The sequence below is a fragment of the Cyanistes caeruleus genome, chromosome 5 (genome assembly GCF_971803275.1).
Source record: "Cyanistes caeruleus chromosome 5, bCyaCae1.hap1.1, whole genome shotgun sequence".
Taxonomy (NCBI): domain Eukaryota; kingdom Metazoa; phylum Chordata; class Aves; order Passeriformes; family Paridae; genus Cyanistes; species Cyanistes caeruleus.
The window spans coordinates 74,916,787-74,934,147 of record NC_141705.1 but is presented as its reverse complement, the minus strand read 5'-3'; the positions used below and the strand labels follow the sequence as shown (position 1 = coordinate 74,934,147).

Below are 17,361 nucleotides of genomic sequence, written 5' to 3'. Positions count from 1 at the left end.
CTTACCTTGTTTCTCCTGTGTCCCTTAAGCATCAGCCACAGGCTGCAGTAGGAGGCAGGATTTAGCCATTTCATTCTAACCCAGCATGACTGTTTCTATTTTCTGTAGCCCAGATCACGTGTGTGGAGAGGATGAAAAGGAACGGGCAGCATTTGTTGACAGCATTTTATTCTTTTCCTTTATCACTCGCTTGTCAGAAGTTCTGAGATGGTTTTAGAACTCAGCAGAGCAAAAGAAGCATTGCAAGAGGCATTGGAGGGGAAGTTATGACTCTAAAGCATTTGTTTGCCTCATTATGCTAATTTCTCCATTATCTCTGGGGTAGTGCAGCATCTTGATCCAGGTGAATTTACATTCGGCTTTTAATTCCATTGTTCGTGGTTCTCACTCTGTAAAACTGGGATGCTGTCATGAGAAGTGGTGGTGGCAAATACACCAATTCTGAGATTCTCAGCTTGTATTGCAATAAAGACCGTCAAATTCTCCATAGCACGAGGTTTTAGGTACAGTGCCATAATAAGTTATCAGGGAATAAATCATGCAGTCCAGCTGGGGACTAAACCATGCAGTCCAACATTTATACACCCAGGCAGCAAAAGCAAAGGTCTTGAGGTTCATACCTGAGTAAGTGCAGCAGGACTGCTGCTGCTGACACAGCGAGGCTTTGGAACTCGTACATACATCACTGCAAACCATGGATATTTGTCACCTCTGTGCTTTTGGGCACTCTAATTTTCACTCCGGAACATGTGAGATGTCTGAGGGTAGAAATCTCATCCTTCAGCTTTCCCAATTATAAAGTAAAAATAATTCTTGCCGAATGCTGTGGTTGTTTCAGTTACCTTGAGATTTATAGCTCAAATGTGTCAAAAAAGCACAAAAACGTTTCCATGTTCAGTAGATACAGCATATAGGAGCTGTACATTGGTGCACAGATAGTTAAAAGAAAAACTGTTGTTTTGAGCAAATGCATGTGCAATTGCTGTTGACAACTGCCATTATCCTGCGAGGCCCAAGTATTGCCAAATTATTAAACTAATTACAGATATTAAACTTAATATCAGTCTTCGAACCCTCTGTTGCCTTTTTTTCTTCCTTTGAAGGCTTTTTATTATTTTTTTATTACTGTGGATACCTATAAAAATTTTAATTTGAATAATTTAGAAATTTGCATTTAATTTTATTATATTTCTTTTCATGTTACTTCAGTGTTGTCTTTGGGCTTTTAATTGATTTTTTTTGTTATTGTCAAACTCTTTGAAACTTCTGAAATGAACCGCATGAAAAGAATAAGTAATGACCCAGTCTTAAGAGAAAATAAGCAATGTTTTATTAAAGAGACTATTTCACAGAATTAAATCCTGTGATTTTAGTATTTTTTGAGCAATTACAATAGCGTCTGTAGCAGGTCTTATGGAAGTAACATATCTGCATCTATAGAGCAGGCGTAGAAAATGCTGCAAATACATGCCTTTGATCTAAATGACAGAAATAAATTTGCTAGGGACACGGTAGCATTAAGCATGTTTAAAATGACCCATATTGCTTGAAGTGCAGGTAGACTATTTCTCCTTTTGATCAGGCCATTTGATTTACAGTATAAATAAAATTAAGTTATATGCATAATACATGTAATATAATTTGGCACATTAACTCTTACAGATGGAGGTTAATATTTTATCTATCCCCTATTTTTTTCCTGTTCTGCAGTTAAATTTATCACGAGTCTGCAGGCATGACTTGCTGTTACACATGGACACGAACAATTAAGTTTTCAGTCAGAAGTACAGTGAGAGACTCTGATCCAGCTGCACTCACTAAGCCTTTTGGTAGCTGCATTGATAAGGCACGAAGAAGTTCATGTGCAAGAAATCTGAAGTGGAGGTGCAAATCTTGTGCTTGGCTGGTATTTTGTTATCTAGGAATAAGTTGATCCTGAGTGGCATCAGAGCAGCTTTGCTCTCAGTGTTTCTGTTTCTTTTAAAACTATCCTAATCTTTTGGGTACATATCATTATAAGGAACTCAAATTCGTTAATGTTGCGATTCAAGTTACCATTTCCTAAGGTTTTAAGCAATTTTTCAGAAACTCTTCATTAATATTCAAAGCTTTTTGAAAAAGTCATAGACTTGTGCCTAACATTCAGTAAGAAACATTTTTGTTGCTTTTTATAGATCTGGAAGTTGGAGATGTGCTTTCTAGTTTAAAGCTGTCGTAAATGCCTTAAATCATTATGATAAAAATAGAATATTGAAAATACCATCAAACTGGTGTTTGGGTTTTTTTCCACATATCCAAAGGCTCTTTGATTCTAAAATAAATTGCATATAAAGTAATGAAATAATCAGTAATTTTTTTCAGTTAATCATTAAGCTACTGTAATTGATTTTGAGCACAACATACTGCTATGTGTACTCCTTGTTTGAATAGTACAAGGGTTGGTCATCTAGGTTTCTACAGAGCTATACTATTTTAAATTCCCTTGAGAAAGGAGGCAGACTAAATCTGACTGTTGTCAGACTGTTGAGTGAAATCTAACATGTTTAAAGAAGATGCTTCCATTGGTTGACCTTCCAGTTGGTAACTTCTGAGCTACTTCTTACCTATTGAGATACACAGCATGCAGAGCTCCCACCCAACACTGTCAGATTATGGAGCTTTCCTTTTTTCCATTTTATCAGAGCGCTCATGATACTTTGGGCTTGAGCTTAAGTGCATGTGTTAGAAGTAGTCAGGCGTTTTCTGTAGCCTGCAGGACCTGGATGCTACCCCAGGGGATAATTCAGGACAGGAATCTCTTGTGACCAACTGTCTAAAGAGCCTTCTGAGTCCAACTGTATCCTTGACTAAATGGCTGTGTTAGGTTGCATTCAGGAAATTATTCCTCCAGTAATTCCAGTGCTAAGGAGGCTGTGGGGCTGCAGGGCTGTTACTGTTCTCCACCTCCTTGACACCTCGTGTGTGTGCAGGGTGTGTTTGTGCTTATGTCTAGGCACAGTGTTAAATTTTGTACACTTGCCAAGTTAGAGATTTGCACTCAAGTTAAAGAGGATACAGGCTTTTTTGGAACAATTGTGAGTATACTCACTAGCCTAGTGAAGTCATGAAAGTATGTTTAGGGGACGGGGACTGCAGCAGTCTCAATGCGAGTTTGTTGTGAGGATATTTTTAATTATTTTTCGATTAACAATATACAGACCCCCCCAAAAAACCCAAAAAAACCCCAAAACTAATACTGGAGATACAAAACTGTGTTGCTGAAAGAATTACCAGAGTGATTCAGGAAGAGATGCTTGTATAAGACTTGATTTGTAATTATGGATCATAAGATCCTGTCTGTACTCAGTTCTTAAATACATAATTCATGAGTAAAGCCTGAGTAAGTTTTTCAGCCAATAAAAACAATAGTGAAATTGGATTTTATGGGATTACAAGCACAATAAATTTGATGAACAGTTATAGCTTTTCAGTCTTTTTCTCCTTAAATAGGAGAGAGAGAAAGAAGTTCTTATAACCTAAAAAGTCAAGTAGTTGTATTTCCACTTGAGAGCTTTTATGGGAAGATGCAGTTAGACACAAATCGTAGAATAAGCAAAACTTAGGTGAGATTTAATTTAATAGACATGATAATCTGAAATCTCATTGTGTTTAAACAACAGAAGCCAATGAAGAAAAGCTCCTAAAAACTTGAGGCAAAATTTTCAAGCAAATTCTTCATTGTGAAACAGCATGGGAAATTTTGCCTCGAATTGGTTGGAAGAACTTCCATACTTCCATATTATCAATTTTTGAGTACACATCAGTGTTCAAAACAGCTCAGTTCTTGCTCAAAGTTGATTGTATGTTGCATGAATGCTACAGAAAGATAAAATTATGACAATAAATGGGCTCTGCCACTGATTAATTTTTAAAAATAGTGGATATAAAGTTTACTGCTTGTTCAGAAAAGCCTCTGTTATGAGATTAGTCAAAGCTATATCAAGTGCAGTGATGACAACTCCCTTAATGATCAAGAAACTTTACAGTGAGCTGGGAAGAAGGATGTGGGGTAGTGAAGCACAGATGAATGAAAAACTTGGAAAAAAAGTATTGAAATTCACCAGCATTTTTCTTAGCGTTTTCCTACAAGTATGGAATGTAAAAAAAAAATAAATTATTTCACAAGCTAAAATACTGATTAGCCCAGCCAAAAATTAAGTGATTAAAACTGTGCTTTACAATCTCAAATCAATAACTCACTTGTCAAAAATAATTTGAAAAATGCAAATCTCACTTGAATTTTTTCTGAAAGAATCAAAAGAAAAGAGGAAAGTTCGGGAGAATGGAAAGCAATAGGTGAGTCTCTATTCATATTTGAGTCTGGAGGGTTTGAATATTTCTTGAATGTCTTCAGAAGTCTTTTGAAAAGCTTCAGATGTCAAAATGGAAACACCTGAAGGCCTATTACCAAAATAATAGCCTCCACAGTCTGTGAACTTGGATAAAGAGAAATGACTCATCTCCAATGATAGGGGACTGATGGATTCCACTGGCAGACAGTGACTTGTGTGACATGACTAGATAATAAGGGCTTTTATAAACTCCTTTGCCTATTTAAGGGCCTAAAAATGGATTTTGAATCACAGGCCAAGATCAGGCACCCAGAGATGGATTCCTTGCTATTTTTAAGAACTCTTGAGACTGCAACTACGGATGGTATCTATGCACACTCTTCACTTAAGTGGTAAAATATTCTGTCCTCTTTAGTGTACAAGGGAGTAGCTATTCCTGTAATTTTTAATGTAAGCTTAGAAAATGTAACCGACAGTGATAACCTCAGTGAACCATCCTGGAGACTACACGTATTCATTAAATAATAATCATTCTTTGTAGTGCATTAGCACAAGGAACCTTAGCAATGGACAATGAAGCTGTTCTGCCAGTTAGTAAAAAAATCTCCCCTGGCAGAAAGACCTTCCAATTTAAATTCTCAATGTGACACAACAGTTGGATGCAGAAGATGATAGAGCAGGTAAAATGCTATAGGGTCTTTCTGGTAGTATTTCATATTTAACTCCTAGCATAGAAATCTTCAAGAGAATTCTACAGATTTTGAAGTGTGAGAATGTGATTAAAAGGTATGCGCTCATGGATTTCAAAGAGAAATTCAGCCTGTTGGATTCATTGTATTCATGTGAGACCAAGTAAAATATCAAGCTCTTTTGTAATAACTGAATAAATATTTTATTTGGAATAATTAGAATATTGTTTTACAAACATTAAAAGGCTCACTAAAAGCTATGTCATTTATTATTATCGTTAAAAATATTGGTATTAGATCTTTGGAATAATTACAAACAGAAGTTCTTCATAAGATAAATGGGTAGGATTAAAAATAAGCACATACAAAGCTATTCATCAATTAAATAAATCAGCCCATGCTATGAAAACTCCATTGAAAGATACCTTAGAGATTTAGTTAATATCAAGGCATTACTTATTACAGGAATGTTGATTGTTTGGACACGATGAGAAGGAAATCTTAGAAGTGTTGTCTAGATAAGATTAGAGGCTTATATTCTCCTTAAAATACAGGTGAAGTAGTGTGGGCACCAAGACACTGTGATCTTTTTTTTAGAGTGATTCTGATATACCTGTGCAAAAAGCCAGATTATTCTGTATAATAGCATACAGACATAGGATGGAATCACATCTCTTATCTGTTATATTCTCCTGACAGCACACTCACCCCCAAAAAACCTTCCAAACCTACCATCTGTTAGTCTTCAAATGTTTCATACAGGCTATTTCTTACCTAAAAATCTGGTGTCCTTGGAGAGCAGAGATGCAGGACTTTTTTGCCAGGAGTATCAGAAATCAGGAGGTCCAGCTGTAGGCACTGATGTCCTGCAGTCTCCCAGTCATCAGAGACCAAGTCAGCTTTGAGAAAAGGATACAAAATGTCTGAGTTTGTGCATTGTAGAGCTTGAAAAGGTCAACACATACTATTAGCCTGGGTGGTTGGGCAATGCCAGACCGACCAGGCAGCATTTATCACCTTCAGCAGTACTGTGTCTCGTCAATGATCAATGTATCAGCCCTCTCAAATATGCTGGGGGTACTGGTGCTGCGGTGAGACCACCTAACAGAGAGATGAGAGAAACGGTAGCTTGGGAGGAGCCAAGGGCCACCTCCAGCTTACCTGCACAGTGTGACACCCACACTGGGTCCTCTCTGTCCCCCAACTCTTCACAGCTGCTATCCTTTCTCCCATTGTGTCCCAGCCTCCAGTTTTCTGTGGACTGTGTGAAGGAGTCTCACTGAGACCCTCTTGGCACATAGTCTGCAGAGAAATTTCAGAGAACAAACTTCCTTTGCTGATCAGCCTGTGAGGAGTGTTACCCATTCATCTGAGATGGAAACCAGCTCTCTTACCTGAGCAAACAGAACACTAAGCTGGAAAGTCAGAGAGCTTACTTTGCTGTGGCAGGTTACCCTCATTATCACTGCAGGGTTAGTAAATTATAAATAACTACCCATTAGGAGAGGAAAATTCATACTTAAACACAAGCTCTGTTATTTCTGCTGGGCTTGCTATTATTTTATTATTTCTAATCCTGTAAACAATAATATTTCAAAAGTAAGATATGTTCATAGTGCATGTAACTTCACAAAGCAGCATCTTCTGCTACAAATAAATAGTGGTATACGAGCAATTCCAGCTCTTCAAATCTGAGTATGTACCCACTGCACGCAGTCTCTAAACTGAAAGAGACCAAAATTTAAGTTGGAAATGCGTCACTTCCCCGTATCCACTCTCCATCTCATTTCTAACAGGAATGAAAAACAGCTGGATAGTGTGAAAGGCCTGTGGTATGCGTGTTGCAGGGAGCAGAGTTGTGGGGACTGCTGATGGAGCTTTGCTCCCTGCAGTGTATGCCCTGGAAAAGTGTCTTCCCTGAAGTATGTTTTCATTGAAAGGTCTGCTGAGTCACCTATATATGCCTAAATATGGATATAAATAGAAAATCAGGTTAGGTAGTGTGTGCAGGCTTTATTTGGGAAAAAAAGCAATCGAACAGACTGAGAAAAAAAAAAGAGCTTTTCACTGTCTCGAGCCTGATGCTGGCCAAGATCCAGATAGATCCCTACTGCTGGCTGAAATTAGAGCTGTGTCAGTCTACACTAAATTTTGTCTGGTTGCCTGTAGCCCTGGGTGGCTCTTCTGAGAGCTTCAGGTCATCCAGATTTGGGAGTACCTATCTTCTTTTGCTTGGCCTCATTCCTTACATTAATGGCTAAAAGACAAAATGATGTAAGAGTAATTTTGAGCGCCTAGACAATCTGGAAAGCTGTCCGCAACTTTCCTTTTTCAGGTGAGAAAGTCCTTTGGTTGGCAATGGTACACTTGGACTTTCCTTTGCATTTCAAGATTAATAATATTGACTTAAAACATGCAGCGAGAAGGAGTTAATTCTTGATTTTCATAAATGTATAATGCATTTTTAATTTACACATTTACAAAATATATAATGAATTTTTAACTAACACGTTTACACAAAGATAAAAAATCCCACCTTCTTTCTTCTTTCCTTTTTTTTTATATAAAGGACCTTTGTTGATGCCTGATAATGAAGACAACCAGAAAAAAACAAACAAAAAAAATAAATATATATATAAAAATTCTCTTACATCATGGAAAATATGAAACAAGGAATTTCAGGAAATACATCCTGTTTCTTTGTGATTCTGGACCTACAAAATATACCCTAAGAATATCTAACTTTGAGAATAGATTGAAATGGGAGGGGAAAATCAAGGCTCTACCTTCTGCAAAGATTGATTTTAGGCTGCATTTGTCTTCATGTTTTCTGTAATATACCTAAATTCACTGCTATATAATCAGGGCGATTTGAGTTTTGAGTGCTGCAAAAAGCGAATAAAACCTCTGTATCTTTGCTTACTTTACATTTTCAGTTTTTTTCTTGTGACAAGAAGACATAACTATATAAAATGTCATCCTGGCAGAACACAAGCACACTGTTGTGTGATGGGATCACAGTCGGCAGTCTTGGCTTTACATCTTTGAATCTGAATGTGCACAGCTCAAAATACAGGTTTATTAGGAATCATCAATCCCAGTTTATGCAGAGCAGACAGTTCCTTTATGGTGGAGTCTGCTTGCTAGTCTGTTACACAGTCAGGTGTAGCTGAAGAACAAGTAGGAGACAAATTAGGAAGTTTGATTCTTCAAGTAACTGGAAACGTCCAAAAAATATTCTCCGTATCTTGGGCTGTTAACAAGAGCAAAGGCAGTACAAAGCACATTTTCCCGAGAAGCCTGGCTCCTGGAGACAGCTTCTACCTCTTCTGGAAGGAGTATGTTTCTCTCTGAACTTCTCTGGAGATCTGTGCTGCTGCTAACAATGACTTGTGTGAAGGCAGACGGGCCCTGCCAGCCCTCAGCTGAGGAGAGTTGGCCTCTGCATTCTGCTCCATCTATTCACCCTACTCAAAAAACCCCACACTATCCTGCCCCACACTGCAGGGACTCACTGTTTGATGTCCATTTTATTCCATTGCACCCTAATGTCTAATTGCATCCTAATAACCTTACCATTTGTACTCTAGCTTGTACCAGTTTTGTTTTGTTGTTTCCCCTCCGGCTGTGAGTTGTTCTGTTGATACAGTTCATAAATAAGCTGTTGGCAATATGAAATGATGAAGGTACCAGGAGTGCTTATCTCTATGGTGTATAAAAGAATTCTGCAGAAATAGTTCTTATGTAGATGTTAAACTAAATGCTGAGAGTTCTCACTTTTTATTTTTAATATCTGGTAGCTCACTGCAAGATGTTCCTGCAGAAATTGGGAGTTCTTTCACTTAAAATGTGGAATTAATTTTTTCCTACTATAGAAATGGCATCAAAAATATTAGAAATCCTGCATGCTGTCAAATAATAAGAGTAAAGAATTAGGAAAGAAGAGGAAAAATACTAAAAATACTTCCAGCTCCTGTTCTGCCAATCCATCAGTATATCCTTTATAACATTTACAGTGCCTTGTCCATATTCTAGGAGATGTAATTTCCATCAAAGATTTTTCCATAATCCAGAACCTATAATCAAAGAAAATTTTTTCTCTATGTTTTCACTTTCTTTTCACTGTACTACTTGTTGCACTTCTTGAGTATCACTCACAAGGAAGTAATAATTTTCTTTCCAATTCTCCTCTCCACAAAAATCCATCTTGTTGCATTCTTAGTATTTCCTTAGGTGTTTACTTTTCTGTGTTTTAGATATGAAGACAAATTTTATAGCTGTATTAAGGTATTCTGTGATATTTTGCCACAAAATATTCCATAAGGTTTACCACAAGGATGTTCCCAAGATAAAGAAACATCCTTATGGAATGCCTGAACAGCAGATTATATTGTGTATAGTTGATATGGATATTAATTTCTTTCTAGATCAGAACTTTTTTATCTATTTCTGAATGAATCTTGATTAGCTGTAAAACTATTCTGACTTTCTCACTGAGTTCTCAGGCAACCAGATTGCTTTTTGAAATCTGTGTATTTCCACTAATTCTTTGGAACAGGTCTCTTTCCTGTTTTGTGTTCACAGAACATACAGAGTTCATGTATATTGAGTATTTCATGTGCACACAGTTCCTTTTTCCATAAATATTTTTTTTAATGAAACAAGACTTGGATTGGATTCTGAAGCTAGTGCTATGGTTTTTTTTTTTTTATATGAAAAGCCCCTTCATTAAAGATAATATTTATTTTTTATTACAAACTTTCATTTTGCAAAGACATGTTTCCCATTTCTTCTCAGAGTACTCTGTGTGTTATAGGTGGCAAATTGATTGACTCCTGGGTAATTATTTTTAATTTGTGCAGAATTAGTATTATTGATGACAACTCTGGAAGTCCATTAGTAGTCTGATGATAATACTACATAATCCTACTACATTTTCTGTCAAACAAAAAAGTATTCATATCATGAGGCTAGAGAGAAAGCCAGTCTTAGAACAATACAGGTTTTTTTCTTTAGATTGTACTTTCAGTTCCTTATTTCACTGTTGCAGTTCCAAAGGTGGAGGAGGTAACATAGTAACATATATCCATATTTGCCCAAAAGAGTAAATTCCTAAACTTTCTCCTTCAGGAAAGTCAGATATAATGTGGATAGAAGTTAAAACTGACTCTTTGTGATAAAACTAAGGCACTTGACCAAAAGTCTATCCCTAAATAACCTCTTGAATAATCCCTGAATAAACATTGGTTCTGTAAATTATTCTGTTAAAAGTAAAAATGGGTAAGTTATAATGTGGCTGCTTTACATGTGTAATCCAGTGTTTTTTAAACATTTTATTGTTACTGTGTCTGGAAACCCTGAAAGAAAGAAAAATTCAATCTAGTTCTGAACACAGGGATCCTAACATCTCAATAAGACTTTGAAATCACCTGCAATCAAACAACAAATCCTTCGCCAAGTTATTTGGACACAATAAATGACTTTTTCGGAATCATTAAGTTTTCAAGTGAATTAAGACAAAGGGTTAAGCGAGCTAAATGAGAGCTGCTTACACTGGTGTTTTATGGGATAATGATCTTCAAGTCTGATAAAACATTTATGGAGGAGCTATGAGCTCACCATAATGTTACCAATGTAGCTGGTAGTTAAAGAAGAAGCAGACTAACAGGGAAACTAACCATTGTCCTAGAGCAACTGTGTTTTGCTATCTGAATTCCAGATACTTGATAAATGATCTATGAAGCTATTGCTAATTATTTTATGGAGTTATCTATAGTTTTAATCAGGAAATTAATTAGTGCTATAGCTGTGTGTTTGTCTAATGTAAGATATCCTTTTCCCTATTCCCATATAGAGGGGAGTGATTTCAATTTAATACATGTCTACATGCTTTCAAATTATATTACAATATTGTAATGCTTTACATTTTATATCAGATTCCAAGCAATGCTTCAGTGCCTTCACCTGCCTCCTCAAATGAAGGGCAGTCAATGACTGTGGAAGATGGCTGGAAGGAGATATCAACTCCTCCTTCAGAGACCATGCCATGGGTCCCTAGGTGAAGAACTGAATGCAGCTTTAACTGCTGAAAGGAAGGTAAAACTGAAATGAAGTGCTAGAAATCTCTGTTAAATTCCATAACTTTTACTAAAGAAACTCTCTCCCTACTTCAGCTGCACTTATTGAGACAGACTTGTCATTGAAGAAATTTATCTCGTTTTGTCAGGTCTGCATTTTTCCACTTGCAATCTTTTTGTTAATACATTCCTTACCAGTCCTACAGCATTTTTCTACACAACCATATCAGTGATAAGGGCTTTCTCTCTTTTTAACATGTAACATTGTCCTGTATATTTTCACTTAATATCCCACACACACTTCTGATTAAGTAAAAATGCCACCAAAACCAATGAAAAAAACCCCAGTTATACAAGACCACTCCAAACATCTGGAAGCAGAACACCTAATAACAGAATACAAAGAATAGAACATTGATTTTCTGTAATTCACCAGTTCGCATATCAGCAGAAAGCAGAAACTCACTTTCTGAATGAATTATCCAATTTTCTTTCCCTCGTCCCTACCCCATTTCAGAATAGGTGTTTCAAAACTATTGATTTGCATATGATTAAAGTACAATATTGCCTGAAGAACTCATACATTAGGACTAAGCAAAACAACTCTTCCAGTAAACAGTCTGGGCTATTTAGAATAGACAAGTGAAAGAAGTCCTGTATCAAAATTCAGCTTAGGTATTTTCTCCTAAACTGTGTAATCTTTAGTGATTTAAGTTGCACTGAATAAGTAAGATGCCTTTATTCCAGCCCAAAGGCTGTTTTGGGACTACTGCCTAACAATCAGTTCCCAACCAACCAATTGCTTTTTGATATTTTTTGCACATTAGAAAGTAGCCAATTAAAAGCTGATTCCTTGAGAAAAAAAAAAAGAGGAAATATAACACCTGCTTAGTAAATGGCATAAAATAGTGCTAAAGTAAGGATGTATTTAAAGTGAGAACGTATGAACACAGATGTGCTTTTCTTTTTGTGAATTGCTAATAATGTTTCTAAGACTTTTGGGAAACTTGCCTTTGTTGATCAGTTCATCAAAGAGTTAAAAGAACAAAATTGTGAGAGAGTTTTGCTTCACATCAATCATTTGCTTCAGAATTTGAAGATCACTCTTCCCTTTTAATCAGCACATGGAATATATTCTCTTTTCTTGGAGAGGGCAATTTGTTCATTACTAATTGAAGTAGACTAATTATAAATGATTAGCATTTGAAGAAGGCTTTTAACTGCTATATAAGACCAGTTCAGTGTGCATTTCTCTGCACTTCTCATGAGTGTAACTTAAAATACATGATTCAATAAAGACCTCAGTATAAAATAGGATTAAATGTACTTATAAGTCTTTAGCAGTCGTTTCTTCTGGTCTTTAATCCTAAACCAAATGATGCTAAATATGCAGAATCACAAAAGACAGAAATCAGGTAATTCAGTATAAACATTCTTGCTTTCTGTGACATATTCCTACTACTTTTCCAAGTACAATTTTACTATAAATACAGTTTCACAAAGACTTTTAAAAATACCTTAAGCTTTTAGTTCAAAATGGGGAGCAACTCAAGAGGTAATACTGATCCTTTAAATCCAGACAAAAAGAGTCAGAGAAATTTGCACTGTAAAGGATTGGACAGGTTTTATAGCTGCTTGGAGTAGCAGTAACAGTATTGATAGGTGCATCAGTTTAGAATAAAACCATTAAAAAAAATTATTTACATACCTATATATGTCTAGAACAGAAATAGGTTTCTAAGCTCTTCATCCCTCTCCATGCTCTCTGGTTATGACAATAGATTCTGCATTACTCTTCTTGGTTTTTCAACCTGTGAACATAAATGTGACTCCTGCCTTTATAACAACTCATATTTGCAAGGCTAGGATGGGGAAAAGAGCAAAAGGAAGAAGTGAAGTGGCTTTTTCATATAGAAGACTGTCCAGGAGACCAATTTTTCTCTTGGTGAAAAGATTTTTTACATGACTTTTCTATTTTGTCCTGTGCAACTTTTGTCAGTTATCCAGACTCTATCTTCTTTATGAGGGTCTCTATCACTATAAAAATTCCTTATAATCCCCTCTCTCCTTCTCATGAGACATTTTAGGACCAGCTTTGAACATGAACGAGGACCAGTCTCAGAGATGAACAAGGAGCTGCAACCAGTGTCCCCCACCATGAGAACATCCCTACACAGCCCCATAAATGTGGAAGTTGTGTGTGTATGAATGCACCAATGAACATCCCTGCCCAGCTGATCCAAGAGTTAAATGAAATACCAGGTACTAAAAAGTGAAGTGCATGAGAAAAGCACAGTCAAGGTATCCTGTTGTCATAGACCTTAACAAGATGCACTGTCAGGTTTTCTGAGGCTTCATAATAATGGATTTTTTCTTTATGAATGGGACTGAGAATGATGGGGATGTTTTTTTACGTTGTCACATGAGAGGTAGAACAGTTAAAATATGGAGATTTAGGTGAGAAGTCATTTGGAGTTCCTGCTGCTGGATTACTGGAAATTGCTGAATGGGAAATTGGATGGGACCATGATGTTCTTGGCATGAGAAATAAACAGAAGTTTTTCATACAAAAAAGTGACCCAGTAGTAGAGGAATGAAAAGAGAGGGGTGACATGGGTACAACTTTGTAGTAGAAGACCCATCTTTGCAGCAGCATTTTAATAAGTGGGGGGAGGCCAAGTATATCTTGTATTTATAAACAAAGATGACAGTGAAATGCTGGCCAGTCAGATTAAAAAAAAGGTGCAAGTGAATGTCAAGATGCCTTTTTTAATTTTATAGAATTTGAAGTGTTGATAGCTGGTCACTCATAGAAAGATGTCAGAGAGACAAGGAGACAATGGGTCTGGGATGCTGAGGTAGGGCTGTTAGTTGCTTAAAAAAAAGTAGCTATATTTAAATTTTCAGGTAAAGGTAGCCTGAGAAAATTGAAAGGCAAGAGTTAAGGAGACAAAATAAAAAGTATTTTGTTTGGATTTCCCACTAGGAACTGCAAAAAAATCTAGAGGGATCTGCAGAAGAATGACAGCAGGAGAAAATTATCCTAGTGCAGAGTCAGACAAGCCAAAAGGGGACTGATTTCAAGAGTAACTTAGCTGTACTGAAGGGAGCTGGCAGTTCAAGGCAGGACACAGAGTGCTATTTCTGAGTGTAAAGATGTAAAGAGATAACATAGAGAGGAGAAATGGTAGTTAAAGAGGCTGGGGGGTGGGACAAGTGTTTGTGCTGTGACGTGAGAGGATGGGAAAGTAAAGCAAAGATTAAAAGAGGGATTAAAACAGAGATTAGCAAAGTTACTGAAGTTACTGTTCCAGTTTTGCAATAGGTAAAATGAAAGTAAGTAGCAGGGAGTAAAAACAAAAGATTGTGATGAAAGAAAATGGAGAGGACTGAAATAAGTTCTAAAAATACGTCACAGATGTTTCTTGAATCGCCAGACGGTGATTTTTCTGCCTTCTGAGGATGATGAAAGTTGGCAGGTCCAGATATTACAGGACAGACTGAATCATTCTATACTGCTCTGATCCAGGCTGCCTTGTGTTCTGGTAAGGCACTGAAGAGGGAAGCTGGGGGTTGAATTCCTTGCAGTTAGGCTGAGGTGGATCTGGACACATGTTTCTGCATGAGGCTATTACCCAAGATGAGTGTCAGCTAAACTACTGAGTGACTTTTGAAAAGGCACTGGGTTAAACCAGTGGGTCAAGATTGCCATGAGCAGGTGTGTGAACATGCTCTGAGCTCTAAAATGAGAGTCTAAAAACCTAAACATTATCCTGTCAGTTTTTCTTATTCTGCTGGCATTGAAACAGGGTGAAATTGAGACCAAGTAAATGCAGAAATAAAGTTTCAAATCAAAGCCATATAGTCAGTGTTTGCCAAGCCTTATTATTAAAGGAGACAATGAACAGATACTTCTTGGATCAGAGCTGAAGTCAGATATCCAAAATCACATATATTACAGAAGCCTGAGTCCTTTTAAAAATTGTTTTTAGACTTTTCATCCCTTTCTTCAAAACTGACCTGTAATTTTTATGTACTCTCATTAATGTTTAGTAACTGCAGGGACATTGATGTTCCAAACAAGATGTATGGAGATGTCCTTTTTTTCCTGTCTCTCTTGTAGAACAGTAGCCAGTATAGCATATCAAGAGTAATGAGATTTTTATATCATTATATAGATAGAAGTACGTTTTAGCTCTGTTATCTACCAGTGTTCCCATCTTTTGCACAGGTGCTCTCTCCACAGACTATAACCAACTGTAGGAAAATGTGTCATAAAGCCTCTCCTTTAGATACAACACAGAAAACAACTGAAGGCTAGTATGGCAAAGTGAACTACAAGTAGCTTGCACAGCTTATACTGCAAGAATTCTAACATCCTCATCAAACCAAAATATAACCATAAACCATTATATAAATAATATAATTATTTAAATATCCTTGTTATTATACAAAACTAAATAACCTGTAATTTTTTTTTAATATGCCAGGGGATTCTTTCAAATGTTTTTACCATAGATATTTTTTCCCATTATCTCTGAATTTTTTGCAAATTGAGCTCAGAAATACTTACCTATACAAAAATTCCTGATATTCCTCCTCCTCTCTTAGTTTCTCTGTTCGACTTTTCTATCTCATATCAGAAGAAAAGTGTATTTGCAGATTTCTTTTTTTTCTCTCCAGCTTTTCTCCACCAGCAGGCCTTTGATTTGAAATTGTAAGGCACTTAAATCTTCTGCCAGCATTCTTATAAACAGATTCAACTTGTCCTTTTGTCAATGCTTCAGCATGTAGCCAATTTCTTCTCTTTTCTTGCAGTTTAGAAGACCTCAGATAATTCTGCCTCTGTTCTCTCACAAATATATGAAATTCTAAGTAGTTATCTAACTTCACATTCATGAGGCAATTTCATCACCACCAAATTGAGGACTTGGCAAAACATTGTCCATCTGTCTTTGAAATGATTTAAGAAAGGGTTGAATTTCAGAGATGCTGGTACAGACAATCTAATCTGCTACACGTCTGCTTGTACTTTTACAGAATAGCCTTGCTCTTTTGCATATCGCAGCATGGAATGATTAAACTCTTCTTGAGCTTAGTTAAAGTTTCCATTCAATTCACCAGTGCTTCACATTTTATTTGATAAAAGACAAGGCCACGGGGATTCATAGAATTTGGTCTAGAACTGCTGATTGCAGGAAACAATGCAGCTCTCTATAGATCTTTAGTGAGGACTGATCTGATGTCAGCATGCACTCTCGTGTGCTCGGCTGCAATTTTGAGCTGCTGAAGTAGAAGTGGTAGGTGCTTTTACTTGTGTTCCAAACTCTTAGTTAATGCCTTTGCAGACAGACTATCTAGGAATGGTGTAATGTATTAATCCCTCAGATTTAGTTAGATAATCCCTTCAGAAGTTTTAAGCAGCTGCCACCTCAGATTCTTCAGTCTGAAACCAGTCAGATCATCTGGAATCCAGCTTTTTCCCCCTTTTCCTGTTCATTTTAGGACTTTCAGTCTGCATGCTGTAAGCATACAGAAAGGAATGTGAGCAGCTGTGGTTACAGATGTGTCTGGTGAGCAGCAACGTGTATTCACAGTGGCACAGGGGCATGATGTGTGGAATGATTTTTTTTAAAAAAAAAAAAGTTTCTCCTATCTCTTTAACAATGTGTTTAAATGTAGAACAAGCAAAAATTCTGGCTTGCTTTCCTTTCTCAGTGGTCAGTGTCCCCCAAACAGTGGTAGTCCAAATACTTCAGTGTTACCTTCCAAGCACACTAAATCTGCTGCAGCCAGGAAAGATATTAAATACTAAAAAAAGAAACATACTGACTAGGTTGCTGGCTCTCTCAGTCTGAACAGGCTCATACATCTTTTACCCTCGATAGCTTGCAGGCTCTGACGTAAGAGAGGAAGAGTGGCCATGTACTTGGAGAGAAGGCATTTTCATTATGTCAAAAATAAATGGCTGAAAACTGAAGTGTGGCTAGTGCTGAGTGTACTTCCTTGGCAGGAGCTGATGGCATTCTGAATAGCAAAGCCTTTGAGATGTTTCAGTAGTCCTGTATTATTTATTTTGATCACATAAATGTTTATTATCTGTCTCTAAAAATAGACGAAGTGAATTTGAGAATGTTGCAATATGAATAAATGGCGAGTCGATGAAAACTCTTTTTGCAATGTATCTAAGCCACAATCAACCACACACAATTTTTGTTATATAAAGACTTTGGGGAGTGGGTGGTGGGGGGGTTAATGTCTGTA

General features: G+C 36.8%; 1 long non-coding RNA gene across 1 annotated transcript; it reads right to left on the bottom strand.

Annotated features, from left to right (window-relative positions):
- Positions 1 to 2,434: 2,434 nt before the first annotated feature.
- LOC147653260 (uncharacterized) lies at positions 2,435 to 16,323 on the bottom strand. The gene is made up of 4 exons (XR_015287246.1): positions 15,671 to 16,323; positions 12,806 to 12,908; positions 6,182 to 6,322; positions 2,435 to 5,919 (listed from the first exon to the last, which is right to left on the bottom strand). It is a non-coding gene; the product is annotated as an uncharacterized LOC147653260 (long non-coding RNA).
- Between the last annotated feature and the right edge of the window lie 1,038 nt (positions 16,324 to 17,361).